This window comes from Mauremys reevesii, linkage group 5 (genome assembly GCF_016161935.1).
Source record: "Mauremys reevesii isolate NIE-2019 linkage group 5, ASM1616193v1, whole genome shotgun sequence".
Lineage (NCBI taxonomy): Eukaryota > Metazoa > Chordata > Testudines > Geoemydidae > Mauremys > Mauremys reevesii.
The window spans coordinates 28,516,437-28,536,983 of NC_052627.1; the positions used below are offsets into that span (position 1 = coordinate 28,516,437).

Consider the following 20,547-nt stretch of genomic DNA (forward strand, 5'->3'; position numbering starts at 1 on the left):
TACGATATTATGCAATGTTTGCTGTATACATTTCCATTTCATTAGCATATTCTACTTTACATGAAATCCAGTGATGAATGCTCCCCCTGATCTAAGGCTAATCCTCTTTAAAGAGCTACAGGCTATATTACATGTGGCCACAGCCGCAGTTATGCCATGGCTGAATCACTTTGAAGCCTATTGAACAGTGTTCCCTTGTGAGACTTTGCACAAATCCATAAACCAGTGCTCTCTGTGTTGTGAAATCCTAATGTTCTCATCATGAAGAATTTTTATAAAGGGACAGAACCTCTCTCCCCCGAGATAAGGTCACACTGCACATGAGATGCTAGGCTGCCGTCACTACTTCTAACTGCCAATCTATAACTGCAGCATACAAGATTAAAGTAAAATGTTGACCTGGTCTTTCAACAGCAAGCAATTATTCAGAAGACATGGCTGTTGGAACAACAATTTACAATATATAAAGATTAACTGAGAACCACCCTTCTGGATGAGATTGCCTTAGCACATTTTTCTGTGGGCTACCTAAAATTTACCAAATTGTGATGGCCACCTTCTAAATTGTGATGGCCAATATAATCAGAAAGTGATGTGGGATACTATTGTAAACTGGAAATGTTTTTTGAATCATGCTTCTCTCCCTTTCTCTATTCCATCCCCCTGCTTCCCTCTCTCTTTTTTACATCCATTTCATTCCTCTGCATTTTCTTCATCCACATTCTTTTTCTTTCTTTTCCTATATCCCTTTCTGTGGACCTGATCCAGAGCCAAATGAAATCAGTAGAAAGATTCCCATTTATTGCAGTGGGTTTTAGATCAGGTCCTGGGTGTGTGCGCACGCATATTTGTTTCTCTTATTTTCAGGGTGGCAGCTGAAAACAAGAGAAAAGAGTCCAGCAGGTGCCTCACTGATTCACCAGAAAGCTTTATGATCAATGCCTGCTGCTGAGTGAAACTGTCAATATTGCATCATCCCAGGAAGCCTCGTCACATAGCAGCCACCCTAGGTAAAACACTTCTGGTCAGTACCAACCGGCTATTCTTCTGCTGGCTATTCCACAGATGTCCATTAAGGAAAATAAAATAATTAAACTCTAGGGCAAGATGCATCTCACATAGGTAGATGACTAATGCACACCACCTAGCCCCTTTACAATTTGAGTAGTGGACTAGAATATACATTGTCACACAATACAGTGCACAAGGTACCTTATTTATGTGAGCATTGCAAGACACAGTACAATCAAATTAGAAAGAAAATCATGGTATTTATGGGGCCTGTCCCAAAGCCTACTGAAGCCAGTGAAATTTCTTCAGGCCCTTAAATACTGCAAACACTTATCTTTATACACAACTAATTTGCTTCAGAGTAGCCAAATGTGGTTTTTTAAGTGATAAAAATAATATCTTACATTTACCCAGCACCTTTCATTAATAAGGACCCTGGTATGATATTCAAAGTAACCACTTCTAGACAAAAGTATACACAATGATCACTTCATATGCCTTTGAAATGCAGCCACCTTTGAGGTGAAATGTGGCAGCTGTACACAGCAGCACGACACCTTAGAACAAGAACTACAGTACAGAAGAATACTATATCCATTTGAAGGTGCAGATAGAATGTAGCTAGGCAGAACACATTTCTTAAATTGCAATCTGACCAGGACACCAGGACTAATACTCTGGCTCTTGCAAGGAGTGCCATAGGGTCTTTAATGATTGCAACAAGTCAGTAGGGTTACAAAGGTTAATACCCTGTCACATGATAGGTCATAATCCACTGACTCCAGTGGTTTCTGGTATAGTCAATTTTATGTCTCATTTGAAAGACGAAACCTTTCAAATGAGACATAAAAGTAGCCCAGAGCCCCTTACATTCTGTACCCACTCGGGGAAAAGAATATCATCTACACTACTAAATTACCAATATCACTTCCTACAGTTTAAAGGGATTCTCTTGGGCATCTCCCAGCCAAGTACTGACCAGGTCCTATTTTGTTTAGCTCACGATATCGGACAAGACTGTAGTCTGAGGTGGTATAAAGACTATCAAGGTCTACGTGCAAAATGTTCACATTCTGTCATTCTGCAAGGAAAATGGTCCAAACCACATATGAATAGTGAAGCTCCTTGAAGTAGATGATAACTCATATAAATACCTCTGAATGAACTTAAAAGACATACAGCCCCCCACACCTCAATTTCTCTCTCCCAGAGTCCCCTTTTCCCAGGGGCCGATCTCCTGCCTGCATTATCTACCATATGTGATAAGATGGCCCCTTCCTGAGGCCTGGTCTATACTAGGGTTGGGGGTTGAACTAAGGTACGCGACTTCAGCTACGCGAATAGCGTAGCTGAAGTCGAACTACCTTAGTTTGAACTTCTTACCTGTCCAGACGCCGCAGGATCGAAGTCCGCGGCTCCCCGGCGACTCTGCCACCGCCATTCACGGTGGTGGAGTTCCGGAGTCGACGGGAGCACGTTCGGAGTTCGAACTATCGCGTCTAGATTAGACGCGATAGTTCGAACTCCGAGAAGTCGAACGCTACGCGTCGACCCGGACAGTAAGTATAGACCTACCCTGAGTCACCCTCAAGTCAGGCCATGGCTGACAGATGCTCTTGCCTCAGTTTCCCCTTTCTTCTGGAGCTCAGTAACTCCATGCAATAAATAGCCCTTTTCACAGTTAATTTATTACCAGAGGTCCCAGAACCATAATTCAGATTTCCCCAGCACAGTCTGAACGGTACATTTACTCTTTCAAGTCCCAAAAGTCCATCCACACCAAGTACAGCTCTGGTGTCTTTCACTGTGCTCCAGCTCCCCCCGTATGCCTCCTCACTATGCCTCACCCCATCCCCTCTAGCTGAGGTGCTTCTCTGTTCCGCTTCCTTGTCTGGAGACATTGGCGGGCTCACCCCTCTGTCATTCCTAGCCTTCAGCCCTCTCTGGCTTTAGTTCTCCAGCTCTGGGAAGTTTGTAGGTGATCCTCCGACTGCTTTCTCGCCTTCTGCTTTCACCAGCCTGATCTGGCACCACTGCTCAACCACGGCATTTTCACTGCTTCCTTCTTGAGGAGCAGCATCCTCACCCTGAAGCTCTCAGCCCAGCTCTGCTCTTCCTCTGAGATCTCTCTAATTCAGGACTCTGGCCTCACCTCCTTTGTGGACAATGGGTTCTGAATTCTTTCTCTGGGTTCTGAAGTCATACTTGCCTTTGGGGTGTCTCTCATTTCTAACCCTAAGTCCTGCCCTCCTCATTACACCAGACTAGGGCACACCTGGACAAGAACAGGAGAGCTGGGTCCAATTCCATTAAGGGATCAGCAACCCTGTTAGAAGCCCTTCTTAGAAGATTTTAATTTAATTTGCCTCATCCTGTATAAATAAAAATGTCTCTAATATTTCAGTCACTAGAATTCAAGCACAACCAAGGAGAAAACCTTAAATATACGATCTGTGATCTCTTAAGTTTGAGGAAACCTCCATAAAATTAGAACTTAGTCAACACACGTTTAGTCACAGAATACACAATCTCCCTAAAAACATGATGTCCGATCCTCAGCTGGAGTAAATGAGTGTAACTTCACTCATGTTTACTGTGTAGGCCAGATCCTCAGTTGATGTAAATCAGCATAGCTCCATTGGGGCCAGCCACCAATAAAACCTGCTTTTTTGATCAACTAATTTGATGTTTTACAGAAAAAATGCAAGGGGCTCCCTTCCTTTATAGCGGTGAGTGAGGGAGCACAATTACGCAAGGAATCAGGTGCACAATTACTAATCACAATAGTGCTGCCCTAGAAGTAATATTAGTGATTTCTACCTTCCAACTCTATTAAATCCACTAGAAATTGCTCTTCAAAAACATGCCCCACCCTGCAATCCGAGGCTCCAAGCGGTTTTGGTGCCTGATTGCAAAAAGGCAAAGAGGGAAGTTCCGAGTATTTCTCCCATAGATCAATCGGATGATTTAGGCTTCCTTTAATGATGACATTATTTTTAAAACCTTGGCTCTTCCCTCATTCGCTTCCCTTTGCTACTCTCGAAACCCTGCATCACAGTAAGCCTCTCCCATTCTGAGGGCTGGATGAGGCTTCCTCTGAAGTCAGTCAATGCCACTCTAATAATGCCACATGAAAGTGCCTCCTTGCCCCCTTTTCCCAGTGACTGAGCATAATGCTCCTGCTGCACTCTCATATCTGTTTCTTTCTGGTTCTGCACTTCTATGCTATGATTAATTTACAATCATATTACACGGCTACTTTACCAGGAATTGATTCTACAATGTTTCAACAAAAACCATGATTCAGTGGAGAAAGGGAAGAATGGGAGGAGGATGCGCCAGAAGAAGCTGCAGGAGTAATCTTTTCCTCATTTATCAAACCTTCAGATTCTCAGATGTCATCTAGGCTAGAGTAATTTACTGTGCTAACTAACATTTGTTCCCCTAGCATGGCTGTAAAACACCCTGTATTCACACATAATCTTCTCAATTGTTTATCCAACATACCGTGCTATTTCGACTATGATTTTTCAACATTTAATTCCAATTGAGTCTGGATCATTCTAGGCCAAATTGTTAGCATGCCTGTCAGGATAGAGGGGCTAGCATAAATGGTGCCAGTGGTCTTTCCACCACAAGGTATGTGTATCAGGAACCAGGCTATTCCAGCAACTGCATCAGCTGGTGAACCCCTGAGAGTTCTGACTCCATCTTTGCTAAGGGCAATCTGTGGCTTCAGTCTCTTTGAGAACACTGAGTGATGGCAGCCATTTTGAAAGAGGGGCGTTTCTCTGAAGAACATTGTTCCTCAGCTACGTCTTCACTTATGAAGAACGTTGGAAGAGGACTATTAATTCTAAACATTTTTTTTTTAAAACCCTACCCATTGTACTAAATTTACTCAAGAGTCACCTCTCTGCCTATTTTGGTGCAGACTGACAATGCCTGAACTGAGATCATTTGGGACACAAAAAACAAAACAATTAAGTACACTTCTTAAAGGACCCACTTAAAATTAATATTAACCCATACATTAACCAACCAATTTACTTGTAAATTCTTAGAAAATTCATTCTGTGCCCAAAGAGCTAATGCTGTAATTTTGGAGAGGATACAATATATTCTTGCAGTGTTGCCAATTCTTATCTGAACTCTAGATGCATGATAATTGGTGTTTATTTTAGAGCTCCAGCTCCCGGAGTTGACTGAGTATGTGAGAATCTCAGTTTTCATTTTAAAAGAAAAAATAAATTATTAACCCTCACGATTGTTGAGAAAAGCCTAAAAATGTAAACCACAAAGGCCCCAATCAAAAAGCAAATTTAAAAAATCCTTTAAATTGACTCTTTCTTAAAAATCTCATGAATTTTAAGCCAGTTTCCTAATTTTGTGGGGCCTAACTCATGATTTTGAACACTTGGGGCTGGCAATACCACTCTTCATATTTAATCTGAACCTTTGCTCTAAGTGCAAAACTCAACTCATCATTTACTATGGAGCTGCAACTAGTGTACCATAATGAAGAATCTGCTCTGCTCTAGAATTCTATCAGTTGGTTTAAAACTCTACAGAAAACTCTACCATTCTCTATTCAATTCCACAGGAAGGTTCTGCTGTTACAATAATTGTCTCATGCAGCAAATGCTGAGCTTGTAAAATGACACTCATTGGACACTGCTCTGCTTTTGGAGGCCTTGTGCATTTGTAGATCTGAGCTTCTGATGAGGTAGAAAGAGGCAGAGTGTTCTAGATAAATGTGTGATGTATAATGTATTTAACATTTATTATTTAAAGAACAACCTCACCATTGGGACTTACTGGCAGTAGCAACAGAGTGGCTAAAGACTGACTAAGGAACTACTGCTGCTTCCAGGTCATAGTGATGCTATGGCCCTTTTTCTGTAGCAGAACCCCACTACAGAACCCTTCCTGATGCTGACTGCCATAGTTCTCTGAATAGTAGTTGGCTTCCCTCTCCGTCAAAGCGGGAAGCAGAATGCCTGAGCAGCTCCCACAATGTAGCCAAATCAGGGGAGAGATCAAAGGTTCGGGGAAGAGTTCACTACTGGGTAGAAGTCTATGGTAGCAGGGTCAGCTCATACCCTATACAACCTAACAGATATCTGCTCCTTCTAGCTCACATCCTCCCTGCAAGTGTCTTGCTGTCCCAGACCTGTGTGACTGAACTTGTCCCATAAGGCACCCTAACGCTTTGTTCTTTTTAGGGAGGGAGGACAGAGGAGAATCAGGAAGGAAGAGCAGAAAGTGAGAAGGAAGAGAGGTGGGATGAGCTGGAGGAGGAGTAAAGGAAGAGAACAGTGAGGGGGGAAAGATGGGGAGAAGGTAACACGGCTAGGAGAACTGGTGAGAGTGAGAGGAAGCAGAGAATGGCAGGTGAGGGAGACAGGGCAAGTAAGAGGAGAAAGGGGGAAAAGACAAAAAGGAAATGAGAGGAAAGAGAAGTCAGGGAGGGAAGGACAGATGAGAAACAAGACAGGCCTGGAGCAGGAATGGAGGCAGAACATAGGAGAGAAAGAAAACAAGAGAAGACAGGGGGAGCGAGAGAGAGATGGTGAAAACCCATCTTGCCAGAAACAGCTCTCCTTGTCAGTCATGCACACAAGCTCAAGCAGACTGATTCAGGCACCAACCAGTGCAGGAGAGGGAACAATCTTATCCCCTCACTAAAGGCAGGAGGACTGAAGAGGGAAGTAAAACAAAGAGAGAGTCACATTTTGTTCTTGCATTGAAATGCCTCCCTAATACTTCAGGTTTTAGAGCTGTTCCAGAGACTCACTCCACCTAGAATTGGGATTCAAAACTTTCAGCAAATTCATCTCCTTCTTATGCATCTCTTCTTCCTTCCTCCCCACTTCCCTTGCCTCTTCCATTTAGAATCAGCTGTGTGTCTCGTCTGATATTTGGATCATAAGCTCTTTGGGGGTGGGGACCAAGTCTTACTAGCACACTTTGGATGCTGCAAAATAAATAAATATGCAGTACTGTACTAGTGTCTGGCTGTAAATTATTATTAGGGCTTTGCTGCCTTCCTCAGCAGGTGAGGGAGACAGGGCAAGTAAGAGGAGAAAGGGGGAAAAGACAGCTCAGTGAGCTCTAAGCAATCTTCAGTCCACTATCATCACCCCTAGACACTCACTTAAAATATTTCAAAAGGGAGATTTACAGCTCTTGTAATTCCAAAATTCTAATTCACACACTCCAAAAATTATAGCTACCCCACTATCAGGCTTGAGGCACAGCGGCAGGGCAATGCTAGGGGAAGGCATAATATTTGCTCTTGCTGCTGCTTCGGTCTTTGGATACACAGACGAGTTTGGAGGAAATTGTAGAGGACAAAGACGAGTTAGGCAACTAACTCCCTTATATGCCTTTGGAAACCTCATCCTCAGTCTCCAAGATTGCCCAGCACTTTAGAGCAAACACACACGAGTAGTCTCATTGAACTCAACAGGACTACTCGTGTGCATAAAGTTACTCATGTGTGTAAATGTTTTCAGGATCAAGTGTTCACAAGACCTTAACGAGCACTAAAAGTCTTTTAAAAGAACAAAAACCAAAGGCTTGATTTACACTACAACTCTGGTAACATAACCCAACATTGCCACCTACTGGCTGTAATATCTTAACCTGCCTGAACACGGCTATGTCAACATACTCGAGCGATGTACATCTGGAATCAGTAAGGTTGCATACAATTTGTTTTCAGATGACTTCCTATACCAGAAGCAATAAAGACTAGAATTAGATCAAGTAGTAGAAAGCGAGATAATTCTGGGTGGGTAGCTTCTTTTGTAGGAAGATAAGAAAATTGTAATTCAATTTATAGTACATTATATTCACAGATGGAGGCTGTCTATGATTCCTTGGTATCATCTAGCCACCGGTAAACAGATATTCACAAGTCTGGCTATTGTGCCCCAAAAGCTCCCAGTTATTCTTTATCTCATCATTGTTATCACCCCATCTTCAGTGGATTCTTGTGGAATTCATGGCAATGAGAGTTATTGAAGAAATTCAGCTACAAGGTTCCCCAACAGACAATAATAATCCCTTATTAAAGAAAAGGATGCAATGCATTAGTACTCAAAGATACTGTTAGCAGGGGACTACAGGCCTAGTCTATCTCTAATAATTATAGAAGTGTATGGATGGATGGGACCTTTAAAAGTCGTCAAGTCCAGCCCTCCGTGCTGAGGTGGTTATGATTCTGCATTCCACTCTTTATGGTTGTTTAATTAATGGCACAGAAAAATCATCTAATTTGGGGTTATTACTCAAGCAATTTTAAGGCTAATCAAACAAAGGATGATGTCAAGGAGTTTAAGACCAAAGGTGATGTATGTTCAAATTTTTATATAGTATCACAATGACTATGGTATTATACAGATAGTAAATTGCTACTTGAAATGCAAACCACCACACTATATATTAGTTTTTGACCTAATATTAAAGTAATAATATTATTTAATAAAAGGAATTCTATTTTTAAGACATGAAAATAAGCTCACTCAGTGGGTTGGGGTGGCTATCTAGGGGCTTGATCCTGCAAACACAAGCACATGCCTAACTTTAGTCAGGTGAGTACTCCTAACAGAAGCTAATGGGTCTTCTCACATAAGTAAAGTTAGTATGTATGTGTGTTTGTAGGACAGGCTCTACAGATGCAAGGGGAGAAAAATTTAAGGTGTTCTCAATCTCCTACTCCCAGATGTTCTATTTGAAGGGGAATAATGTAGGACATGCATCTTTGAGGATTGGAGGAAGTGAAAGGGAGTGAAGGAATACTTGACCTCTGAAATACGTTAGTAGAGCCAACCCCTTGGGGGGAAAAGCTCACATACTGATCATATTTTTCATAGGTTTTCGGCAAAAGTCTAGGTAGTCTTTATTTTATATATCTAAGGCACATAATGTTAAGTCCTTTAATGTTTCATTTCTGTCCCCTTGTGGTGAGAGCTCAGCTTTGCAGAATAATGGCATCTCTTTACATTTACCCTTTTTACACTGCACTTAAATCTGGTGTGGACATTTTACAAGGTGGATTTTGAGTAAAAGAAGTCACTACAGTCAATTATTCTAAATTAGTACTCAAATGGTCAGACCACCTACAAATTAATGACTATTTTAATAGTGGCCAGAAAGCTAACACACACATTCAAAGTGGTCGCCTAAAGAGTGCCTGCAAAATGAGTGCGTATATGCACAGTTACTCATTTGTGTAGGGAAACACCTACTCTGTCCACACCACAGCTGTGCCTGTAAATTCTGCATTTGCAGTAGCCAGGTCTGAAAGTTAGCCCCTTGGGAATCAAACAAAGGAAGAAGACACACAATGAAATCCTGGCTCCATCGAAGGCAATGGGAGTTTTGCTGCTGGCTTCAATGGGGCCAGGATTTCACCCCAAATGTTAATTTATTTAAATAACTGAGGAATATAGGAATTGCCCTCTTGGCCCAGACTAGTGGTCCATCTAGGCTAGTATCTTGTTTCTGACAGTGGCCAGAACCAGCTGCTCCAAAGGAAAAGTCAAGAACACAAAGTAAGAAATTATGGAATAACCTACCCAAAGTGGTAGATTCTTCCTAAATCCTATCAGTATGTTAGATTTACATAATCAGGTTTAAGTGTTGTCTAATTCAATTTCTTTATTCAGCAAACAGGCTTCAAAACAAAACCCTACATCTAAGTGCTCTTTAAAATCATTTAATGTGATCTACGATTTCTTTCTCCACCAGAGACAAAGCAAATTTATTGCATTTACATCTTATTCTGCATGAAAGTAAATTGATTTCAGGAATATTTAAAAACTTACCTATCTTCTGTGAGGTTCAAAAGTTTATGCTGGAGAACTTCCCTGGCCAAAAAAAAAAAAAAAAGCTTATGCTAATTATTTAATGTTTCTGTCTAGAAAGAAACAACTATAAAAATTTTTGCTTGCACAGTGTGCATTTTTTAACAGATCATCTAAAGGCCAAACCTTATTCATGGGAATAGCTTCCCTGAATCAAATAGGTACCACATATATGAGCAAGATGAGGAAGTTCAGGCCTTTAACAGTAGTAAATAATAATACTTGGCTATAAATTACTACGGGTGGGATCCCCAAGGGATAGGGGTTGCAACACTACACCTAACTTTTAAGCGCCTAGAAAAATCACAGGAACCACACTGTGATCCACAAAGTCAAGTTGGGAACCTGGGCTCCATAGACAATGACTGGGGAGAAATAGGTGCCTATAAATGGCATCCACAAAAGTTGGTATGCTAGGCAGCTTCCCATCTAAGCTAGTCAATGGTAGATGCTGACCAGAGGCGTGTGTACTAAGCCCCACCCATCTCTCAGATGTAGGCACCCAAGTCCAGGAGACAGAAAAGTGCCTATCATCAGCTTAGTGATCCACAAATGGGAACCTGCCACCTGGAGTGAGGAGGCTTAGGCACCTATGCTGTTTTTTGAGAAGATGAGTTAGTGTCAGGATCCTGGCTGCAAGATGTGGGTCAAGGCTAGAAGTTGCAGTCTGTGCTTGTGTCAAGCCAAAGGGCCAGGCGATAGTCAGTAATCCCAGGAATACTCCATTGTGGGATTTTGTGAACCTTCTTGTGAAGCATCAGGAGGTGGCCATTGTCAGGATACTGGAACAGACCACTAGTCTGATCTGGTATGGCAATACTTTTATACCTAAAAAACAATTTAAATGAATACAGGGGCTACACAAGGAAAGCAGTGACAGCTAAAGCCACCAAGTAAAATAGGATTGTCTAATATTTGATTAAACAAATCTTTCCTTGAGTTCCAGGTGGTGTTTTACGAAAAGAAAAAGTTACAGTGTGTGCCTGGTAAACAGTGAGATATAGAAGGAGATAGCAGCCAATAGTGATGTAATAAGAAAAGAGTGATTACACTGTCTTTCATTATTTGCTTTTAAGACAGCAGCTTAGTTATTTCATGGGAATATTTAAACTGCCTCAACTTCAGATAGCTCTTTTTTAAAATAAATGATGTTTAGAAATCACCTCCATGCCATATATGGCAGTAAATATTTCCCACAAAAGCTGGAATTTCCAATGGGAAACTCCCCCAAATCTAATTACAATGAAGGACCCATGAGACAGTCCCAGCCCCACTCCCTTAAGCCAAAAATCCTTCTTCATGCAAAATTAAGATTGAGAATATAAATACTGAAAAGTCAGGAGAGTTTCACTTCTGGGTGTAACACCAATCTTAACCTGCCCCTTTCTGACTTCTGCGGAGTTGGGGTCTCGTTTATCAGTGTGACTGAGGAATAAGCCCTGTTATTAATGCTTAGCTAAGACAATAGTTTCCTTCATCTCAAAGCCAACCAACTTATTAAATCTCTCAAAGAGATATTATCAGTTATGAGCGCACATGGTACTGGGCAAACAGGGAAGAAAATTCAGTCCTTACTCAAGCAGTCGAACCAGCTAAATCCAAACCCTTGTTTTCTTAGGCACACTAATTACACTTCAGGAGTTGCGCTTCACCTCTAGTTCAGTTGCTCTCAGTTCACCACACAAACATGGTTGCTGGTGCAGCCAGTATTCTTTTGCAGGAGTATAATGGCCATTTTGAAAGTGTATGAATTTTGCACCCACTGGCTGAACTAAGTGAAATCTGAAAGGGAACTGGAGATTTAGTGCTCAGTGGCTCAGAGGTGTCAGGTCTGAGGTGGACGCATGCTTACCTATCTGCCAGCAGAAATTTAGGCAGTCAGGGGACTTTACCTGTGAAAACATGGGCATCTTGGGAGGTTAGGCACCTATAGAGTTACACAGCAGCCACTTGGGGGTTTTGAGACTACAGTGCCTAACTGCCAGTTGGGCACCCAAGTCCCCATTTCTATCCAGAGAAGCCAATAGACGTGACTTGTTGCAATTATAATTATTGTAAGCGAGTGTTGCAAAATCCTGATGTTCGAGAAGGGAAGTTCCTCTTTTGAAATTACATTACTTATTCTGGTAATTTTTCTGTTTAGCAAAAGCATATCATCAGTATTAGTGCCCTTACTTTAAAACGGTATCATGGACACAGAAAGGGTTCAAAGAAATGCAAGCAGACTGAATAAGGGATTTGAAAATAAGATCACGAGGAAAAGTTAAGGAAGCTTATCTCGCTTAGTCTCAAGAGAACATGTGGGTGTGGACACAACAGGGAAGATGTAGGGATGCCATGTTCAGGGGCTTCATCTTTAGTAGCCTACAGGAAAGAGGGCTGCACCATGTACACAAGCAATACGCACTAGAAAGATGTGAATTTTAATACGCACCAATGTGTTGTGCACACAATGGCCCATGCAGATCCTACTGGCATGCACTAAAAGTCCCTTAGTGCACGCAGCAGGTTTGACATGGGCCGTTAGTGTGCAATACATTGGTATGCTTTAGAATTCACACCCTTGTAGTGCACACCGCTGCATCATTTAGGCAAGCCTGTAGGAATCTGATAAATGTGACGAGTATCAGAGGGGTAGCCGTGTTAGTCTGGATCTGTAAAAGCAACAAAGAATCCTGTGGCACCTTATAGACTAACAGACGTTCTGCAGCATGAGCTTTCGTGGGTGAATACCCACTTCTTCAGATGCAAGACATCTGAAGAAGTGGGTATTGCATCTGAAGAAGTGGGTATTCACCCACGAAAGCTCATGCTGCAGAACGTCTGTTAGTCTATAAGGTGCCACAGGATTCTTTGTTGCTGATAAATGTGAGTCTCCCTTCCTGCCTGATTTGAGTGGTGAAAGCGAGAAGCAGCTTTCTCTCCTGATTATCCTCTTCCATGCTAGACCCTCTTGCTGCTGCGAGAAGGTGATACGTCTTCTAGTCCTTCCCTAAGCTCCTAAACCCTGCATGTACCTTGATTATAATTATATATCTCTACACTGGATTTATCTTCCATTAAGGAAAACACATTTCCAGACCTAAACAAGTTGACAGTGACTGTACAACACCTGTGGTACCAAAACGGTGACTATGACTATACTCGGGAGCTTATAGGGGTGCAGCTGCACTGTAGCAGTTGTGCCACTAAGTTTTCTACTGTAGATGCTCTAAGTCAATGGGCGAGAGCTCCCCTGTTGACTTAATTAATCCACGTAGGGACGGCTCTAGCTTTTTTGTCGCCCCAAGCACGGCAGTCAGGCTAGCCTGCAGGAGGTCCGCCGGTCCCACGGCTTCGGCGTACCCGCTGCCGAATTACCGCTGAATCCGCGGGACCAGCGGGCCTCCTGCAGGCAAGCCGCCGAAGGCTGCCTGACTGCCGCCCTCGCAGGGACCAGCAGGGCAGCCCCCGTGGCTTGCCACTGCTGAATCCACCCCCAACGAGCAGAGGTAAAGAGCTTCTCCTGCTGGCCTAGCACCGTCCTCACTGGTGCTTAGGTCAGTGTAATGTCTCTTGGAGTGGTCGCAAGCGACAGTTATACCAACGTAAGTGGTAGTGTAGACATAGCCTGTGTTTTTTTCCAATATAGTTGGAGGCTCTGTGGCAAAGCACGTTTTGTTGATCTGAATAAACAAGGCTGAACAGTCACCTAATACCTGCTTTTGAGCAACGGGCTATGCCCAAATAACGAATGAACATTCTGTATATATAACCTGTGCCCAATACGAATACCTACTTGTGCAGATATTTATTCAGATTTCATATAATTAAATGCAGATTTATTATTTCTAAGAATAAAAGTTAACAGTACGGTAGAGGTGACAATTGTGAGTGGGGGCACAAGATAGTGGGTTGGGGGCACAATTTTTAACCCATTCCCTGCTAAGAAAATTATATAAACCCTGGCAGAAATCTGCAGGGCACGTGACTCTGCGTGACCCCCTCATGTATCACCTTCCAAGTTACTTTGTGCAGTGATATTAGCAATACTGTCCTCAGAGCAAATGATCAGGCACGTCCCAGAACTTCTCTCTAACGAGGGCCTTTTTCTACCATTGACCTCAGTGATTTGCAAATAGCTTCAAAATTTGCCCTTGACTTCAATGGGTGCAGGACTGAGGTCCAAGAGCATCCTAAGATGCTAAATTCCTGGCAGAATAGTTCTGGTCACTGCTTAATTTCTGTCAGGCTGAGTCCTGCCACCTCTAGGCTTGGCAGTTCATAGCCCCGCCACCTCTAGGCTTGCCGCATCAATTATGAATGTAAAAAAAATTGCTTGAGCACCGGCAGTCCTTTCATTACAAATTAAGCACTGGTTCAGTAATGTGTTCTCTTTGAACCCAGAAGATTACTGGCAAGGATCACAGAAAACCTATGTAAGGTCCCACTATTTTAATAAGACAGTTCAAGGATAATTAACAGAAGATATCATTAATTTATATCTTTCATTCTGTAATGCCCAGTCTGAATCAAATAAACATTGTCTTTGGTCCATTACTCAAAATTACTTTTCTGATCTAATCTGCTCCTGTTTTCATCCATATCCAGCATAGAACAAATCTTGAGTGTGTGGTTCCCTTCAGAGTTCCTACTTTTAGGATATTTTGTATCAGTAGCACCTTATGGCCCCAACTAAGATCAGGGCCCCACAGTGTGAGGCCTCGTTCAAACACATATTAAGAAAGAGTCCCTGTCCCAACACCTTAGTCTACATAGACAAGGCAAACAGAAGGAGTGTGGGGAAACAGAAGCACAGAAGGTGAAGTGACTTGTCCAAGGTCACACAGTTGGTCAGTGGCCATGCTGGTCAGATCATCTGACTCCCAGTCCAGTACCCTATCCACTAGGCTACAGTGTCTAGCTTTCCAAAATTTTGCCATTCAGCATTTATTTGCAGTCCCACTTTTCAGCTAAGGAAAATCTGAAGCTACAGCGATCCAACAGCGAAGTTAATATGCGAAAGAAATGCACTCTAACAATCCAAGCAACTGTATTATTGCAAGTATCAGAGGGGTAGCCGTGTTAGCCTGGATCTGTAAAAAGTGACAAAGAGTCCTGTGGCACCTTATAGACTAACAGACGTATTGGAGCATAAGCTTTTGTGGGTGAATACCCACTTCGTCAGACGCAGTGGATATTCACATCTGACAAAGTGGGTATTCACCCACGAAAACTTATACTCCAATACATCCGTTAGTCTATAAGGTGCCACAGGACTCTTTGTTGTATTATTACAGTAAATGCCAATGACACTATCCTAAAAGCACGAACTCTGGGCCTGACTCTCCTCTCACTTACAACAGTGTAAATCAGGAGTAACTTCACTGGAGGCAATAGAGTTCCACCAGTGTAAAATTGGTGTGGAGGAGAGGAGAATCAGACCCAGTTGCTATGTCTAAGGAATGGGTTCCACACACACTTTAAAAGCCACAACCTGGTCAATAAAGATTCTTTAACCTCACATTAACTACACTTTCCTAGAAAAATCCTCCTACACCCAAGTGCTTATCAAATAATAAACAGATGAATGATGGGAAGATAAAACAGGTTACCAGACTGATACTCACCTGACTATAGATACCAGTATCTTAATGATAGCACGGAATCTGATTCAGGAAGAGGATAATTCCTTATTATTATCAAACACCAGAGTTCTTGTAAGTTAGTTCTGTTTCAGGAAATGAGAGGCAGGCAAGAGACATGAAAAAACAGCACAGACGATAACAGCACACATAAAAGTTGCACAACTGTGGGTTTTCCAACCACAGCAGCCTCAGCGTCAGTCTGTAACAAGATACTTTTTGAAAGAACACACCCATATAAGACTGCTGCACTAAAAAGGCATTCTGGGATATGTATGACTGAGAGATGATTTCTTTTCACTTTGTTTCCAGTATATCCTTTTCAGGATTACCACATTAAAAGCAACATCACTAAGATCTAAAATTCTCTCTGAAGTAAGGCTTTTTAAAAAAATACAAACAAAAAACTGCACACAGCAAATAGTTACATCACAAGAATAATTTTAAATGAGCACAAGCACCATATCTAGCCAAATGTACCTAAAGCAATTAAACACTTCTGTACACTGAAGGAAGTGATATATTGTATTGTTGAACCATCCATGGTATGGAATTTGTTTATTTATATTAATCTAAGTATATGTTTTATAATATTGTAGTATTTATTCACATGGAGTCAAATCCTGCAAAGTTTACTCAGGCATAACACCCATTGATTTCAATGGGAATATTGTAAAAGTATAGATTACAAGATTTGGCACACAGATATAATATTGTCACATACATAGTATGGGAGATGCAGGGTTGTCTAGTAGTTAAGGCTGGGATTTAAAAGACCTGGAATTTATTCCCTACTCTGCCACTCACTCACTGTGTGATCTTGTGAAAGTAACTTACAGTAACCAAGGTACAGAGAAGTATCTGTAATTAATACCTACTCATTTTTGTAATGAGCTTGGAAACCATTGGATGAAATATGCTATAACTGAACTTTTATTATGCAGTAAGTTTGCATCGGGACTCAAAATAAAATATTCTTTTCGACTGAACTTGGATTGCCAGTCAAGAAAGGATTTTTCTTCTCAAACAGTCAGCGAAATTTGATCAGACTCAGCATTTGCTTCTTAAAACATAAGAAAAATTATTTTATTCTCTGTTGGCAAATAACTTAATTAAGCTGTAAATGTAAAACCAAAAAAACCCAACCAACCAAACCTAAATGTTTCCCTAACAAGCAGAATCGTTACAATATAAACACCCTGAAGGGTGGGGGATCTTTCTGAATAGAAGAATTACAATACAAATATGTTTTCCTTGATATAATAACTTTATGATGGAGCATTTCTCTGTGGCCAAGACATTGCAGAGGTAACACCAAAGAACAGTCCAATTCTGAATACTTTTGACATTAGGGATTCAATACTGGGCATGTGGGCCAGTGACTAGGATACACTGTTAGGAGCTCAGTTGAAGGTGACCTGAGCACAAGAAGACTGGGCTTAGTCTTTGGCTCATAGATTGAATTCTAAAGGACAGCAATACATTCTGGATCTTGTCTGGAACCTCAATGAAGTGAAAGCACATTGGAGGAAACTTCATGTGAAGGTCTGAGCATGGTGTGATTGCTGAAAGTTGCACATAATTAAGGACACAAATATCTATTTGTAAGCTAAGAACTGAAGAGAGTTTCCCTTTTCTGTGTTAGATCATATTAAGGTAACATTTACAAATTTTATTTATCACATTAATTCATATGATTCTAATATGTACTGGTATAAATACATCTACTTAACGTTTTACACCAAGGGTAGGCAACCTATAGCACATGTGCCGAAGGCGGCACACGAGCTGCTTTTCCATGGCACTTACACTGCCCGGGTCCTGGCCACCGGTCCGGGGGGCTCTGCATTTTAATTTAATTTTAAATGAAGCTTCTTAAACATTTTTAAAACCTTATTTACTTTACATACAATAGTTTAGTTATATATTATAGACTTATAGAAAGAGACCTTCTAAAAATGTTAAAATATGTTACTGGCACGCGAAACCTTAAATTAGAGTGAATAAATGAAGACTCGGCACATCACTTCTGGAAGGTTGCCGACCCCTGTTTTACACAATCAGCTGGGAGTATTGCTTGCATAGTCTAATTTTGTCTGTCTTTGAGACAAGCTATTAAAGAAAGAGGTACAACGGAAAAATTCAGTGTCCTAAGCAGACAACCAAAGTAGTTGTCAGTTATGGTAAAACAACAAATTGAATGTAGAAATCCTCCCAACCTCATGAATTATGGACAAATCCAGTCCTTGAGGGAAAAGTTTGAGACAATCCTACAAATACATATAAAGAAAACTGGATAAGACTCTATACATATTTCAGGTTCCAAGCTCAACTCTGGTGGTTACCAGGGTTCCAGCAGAACTGCTTGCTAGTATTATGAATGAAGAGACACTAAGCACCTGTAAATGAAAATGCTTTAGAAAAATTGCCATTTGAAATTAATTTCTGCACACTCACTTCCAGTCCCAAAGTGGGTTGTTTCCCCCACCCACTGTAAAGTTTAGTACAATTTTGTTTGTCTGTTTTTGAATTATCCCAGGATTTTAAGATGTGATTTCCACATTTTTAAAGACTTATTCAGTAATTCCTTTGTGACTGGAGATCTCAACATTAGTTTTGTTTTAAACTTGAAACGGATGTAGTCCAAAGTAGCTTGTGTGCTTTACTAAGTGTGATACTGATTGAAGACTAGGCACTACAAAATGAATGTGGGAAGATTGAAAACTGTACTGAGGGCCTAATTCTGCATTCATCATGCCCCTACACTCAGACAGATGCACGTGTGTGTTTACAGATGCTCTCTCTCTTTTTTTTTTTTTTTAAACTGCCACCCCCACAGGGTCTTAAAGTCAGAACACTGTTTAATGCAACAGTAGACTGAGATTCTGAACCTACAGATGTCAAGGAATTCGGATATTTGTTACAATAAATGTTATTCAGTCATGCTGAACATGTGGTATTTACTATAAAATCAAAGCTACCACTATAATGAGTAATACAAAAGGCTTCACTTATGAAAGAGGACATGCAATGATTGTTGTGGAAATATAATTTTGGTTTTTACTGACTTTTATGGGTGTGATGGGTTCCCCCTGGGTGCCACCTGGAACCGGGGTGCCACTGAGCCCTCTGACCCACCAGCTTGGGCTTCCTCTCATATTGTGCTGCAGTGACAAGCTGCAGACCCGCTCCCGGTCTTATACTTCCACCAGCATTCAAGCAGGCAGGGACACACCCAACTGCAGTTACCTGCAGGCTCTGACCAGCTACTGCATGAACCAACAGTAGAGAGGCTACAGCCAAAATAACCGGTTTCCCAGCCTAAGTCCCCAGAGCTGTACCGTCCTGCCCTAGTATAAACACCAACAAGTATGAATTTATTATCCAGTTTGCCTTCCCCTCAATGTGCTGAGGAAATGCAACAGCCCCTCTGAGCTAAGATTCCCGAGCACTTCACTGCAAATTTACTGGTTTAGATTAAAACATAAAATAAATGTATTAATTACAAAATATAAATTTTAAGTGATTATAAGTGGTAGCAAACAGATCAAAGCAGATTACTTAGTAATTAAACAAACACGCAAACTAAGCTGATCATACTAGATAAACTGCTAATTCATATCCAGTCTCTCACCCTGAGAGATGGTACAAGCAGAAAACAGATTCTTGAGGGACAGGCTACACTTGCTTTACAGCTTGGAATCCCCAGGTCTTTCATACACAGGCTAGAAATCCCTTTAGCCTGGGTCCAGCACTTCCCCCAGTTCAGTCTTTGTTCCTTAGGTGTTTCCAGGAATTTTCTTGTGTGGGGAGTGAAGACCAACAGATGATGTCATTCTCTGCCTAAGGGTACGTCCATACTACCCGCCCGGGTTGGCGGGTAGCGATCGACTTCTCGGAGTTTGATATATCGCATCTCATCTAGACGCGATATATCGAACTCCGAACGCGCTCCCGTCGACTCCGGAACTCCACCACCGCGAACAGCGGTGGTGGAGTCGACAGGGGAGCCGCGGACTTCGATCCCCCACCGTGAGGACGGGTAAGTACTTCGAACTAAGGTAGTTCGAGTTCAGCTATGCTATTCGCGTAGCTGAACTTGCGTAACTTAGTTCGAACCCCACCCCAGTGTAGACCAGGCCTTAGATAGCTTTAGCATACGGAGGGAAAAGGGTTCCCTCCGTATGCGAAACTCAACTTATGGAAAAACACCGACATCCCAAGATGGATCATATGGCCTGGTTACATGCCTTTGCATACCTTGCTGAGTCCATGGCAGCCATTACTTACAGACTGTCTGGAGCGTTCACAGGAAGGCTCACCAGGTGATGGATAAGCTTCTCCTAAGGCCTACTGTTTTCCCTAATGGCTTATTACCCTGAACAGGCCCTTCCCCACCCACTATCTAGACTGAAAGCATCTTGACTAGTGAGCATCACCAAGGTATAACTACATTTGAAATACAGACACATAGCCAATATTCATAACGTCAGATACAAAAATGATACAAGCATACATATAGGATAATCATATTCAGCAGACCGTAACTTTTCCAATGACATCTTACATTACTCATCTTGCATAAAATGCATCATTATATTATAGTCATATCATAGTAATATCACTATGAAGAATATGAGGTGCAGTGTCACAATGGGTTTATGATCTTAACCATAAAGTTTCGTTAACAAAGATTCCTCCTTCTCCTCCTCTTCCTCCTCAGTGAACAGTCCTAGGAACAGTGTCCTGTCTCACATTGCATTGCTAAATGTACAGGTCTTTGGTTAATTTAGTTGGGTAGTTCTTTGATGTAACCTGCCCAGTTTTCAATTTACTTCCGATTTTAAAACATAAATGGATAGCTTATTAACACTGACATTTATTCTGCATACCACATTATACGCAGATATTTGTTTGTTTCTAAATAAAGTCTAGTGGTGAAGGGTGGTTAATAACTGGGGAAAAATACACTTGAGAACTAGTGAAGTGTCTTTCAGCGGCTTACATGCAAAATGGTGTTCAAAAGCAATTAACTGATA

General features: G+C 41.5%; 1 protein-coding gene across 6 annotated transcripts in view; it reads right to left on the minus strand.

The window, feature by feature from the left end:
* ALPK1 (alpha kinase 1) overlaps positions 1 to 20,547 on the minus strand; it is a 76,979-nt gene that overhangs the window by 54,905 nt on the left and 1,527 nt on the right. The window contains exon 2 of one of the 6 annotated variants that reach the window (XM_039540733.1): positions 9,846 to 9,887. The exons of 4 other annotated variants lie outside the window; for them this stretch is intronic. The gene's annotated coding sequence lies outside the window, so the exon portion shown is untranslated. Of the gene's footprint in view, positions 1 to 9,845; positions 9,888 to 15,493; positions 15,688 to 20,547 lie in introns of those variants that run through there. One more of the 6 variants, XM_039540734.1, reaches the window with a different exon arrangement.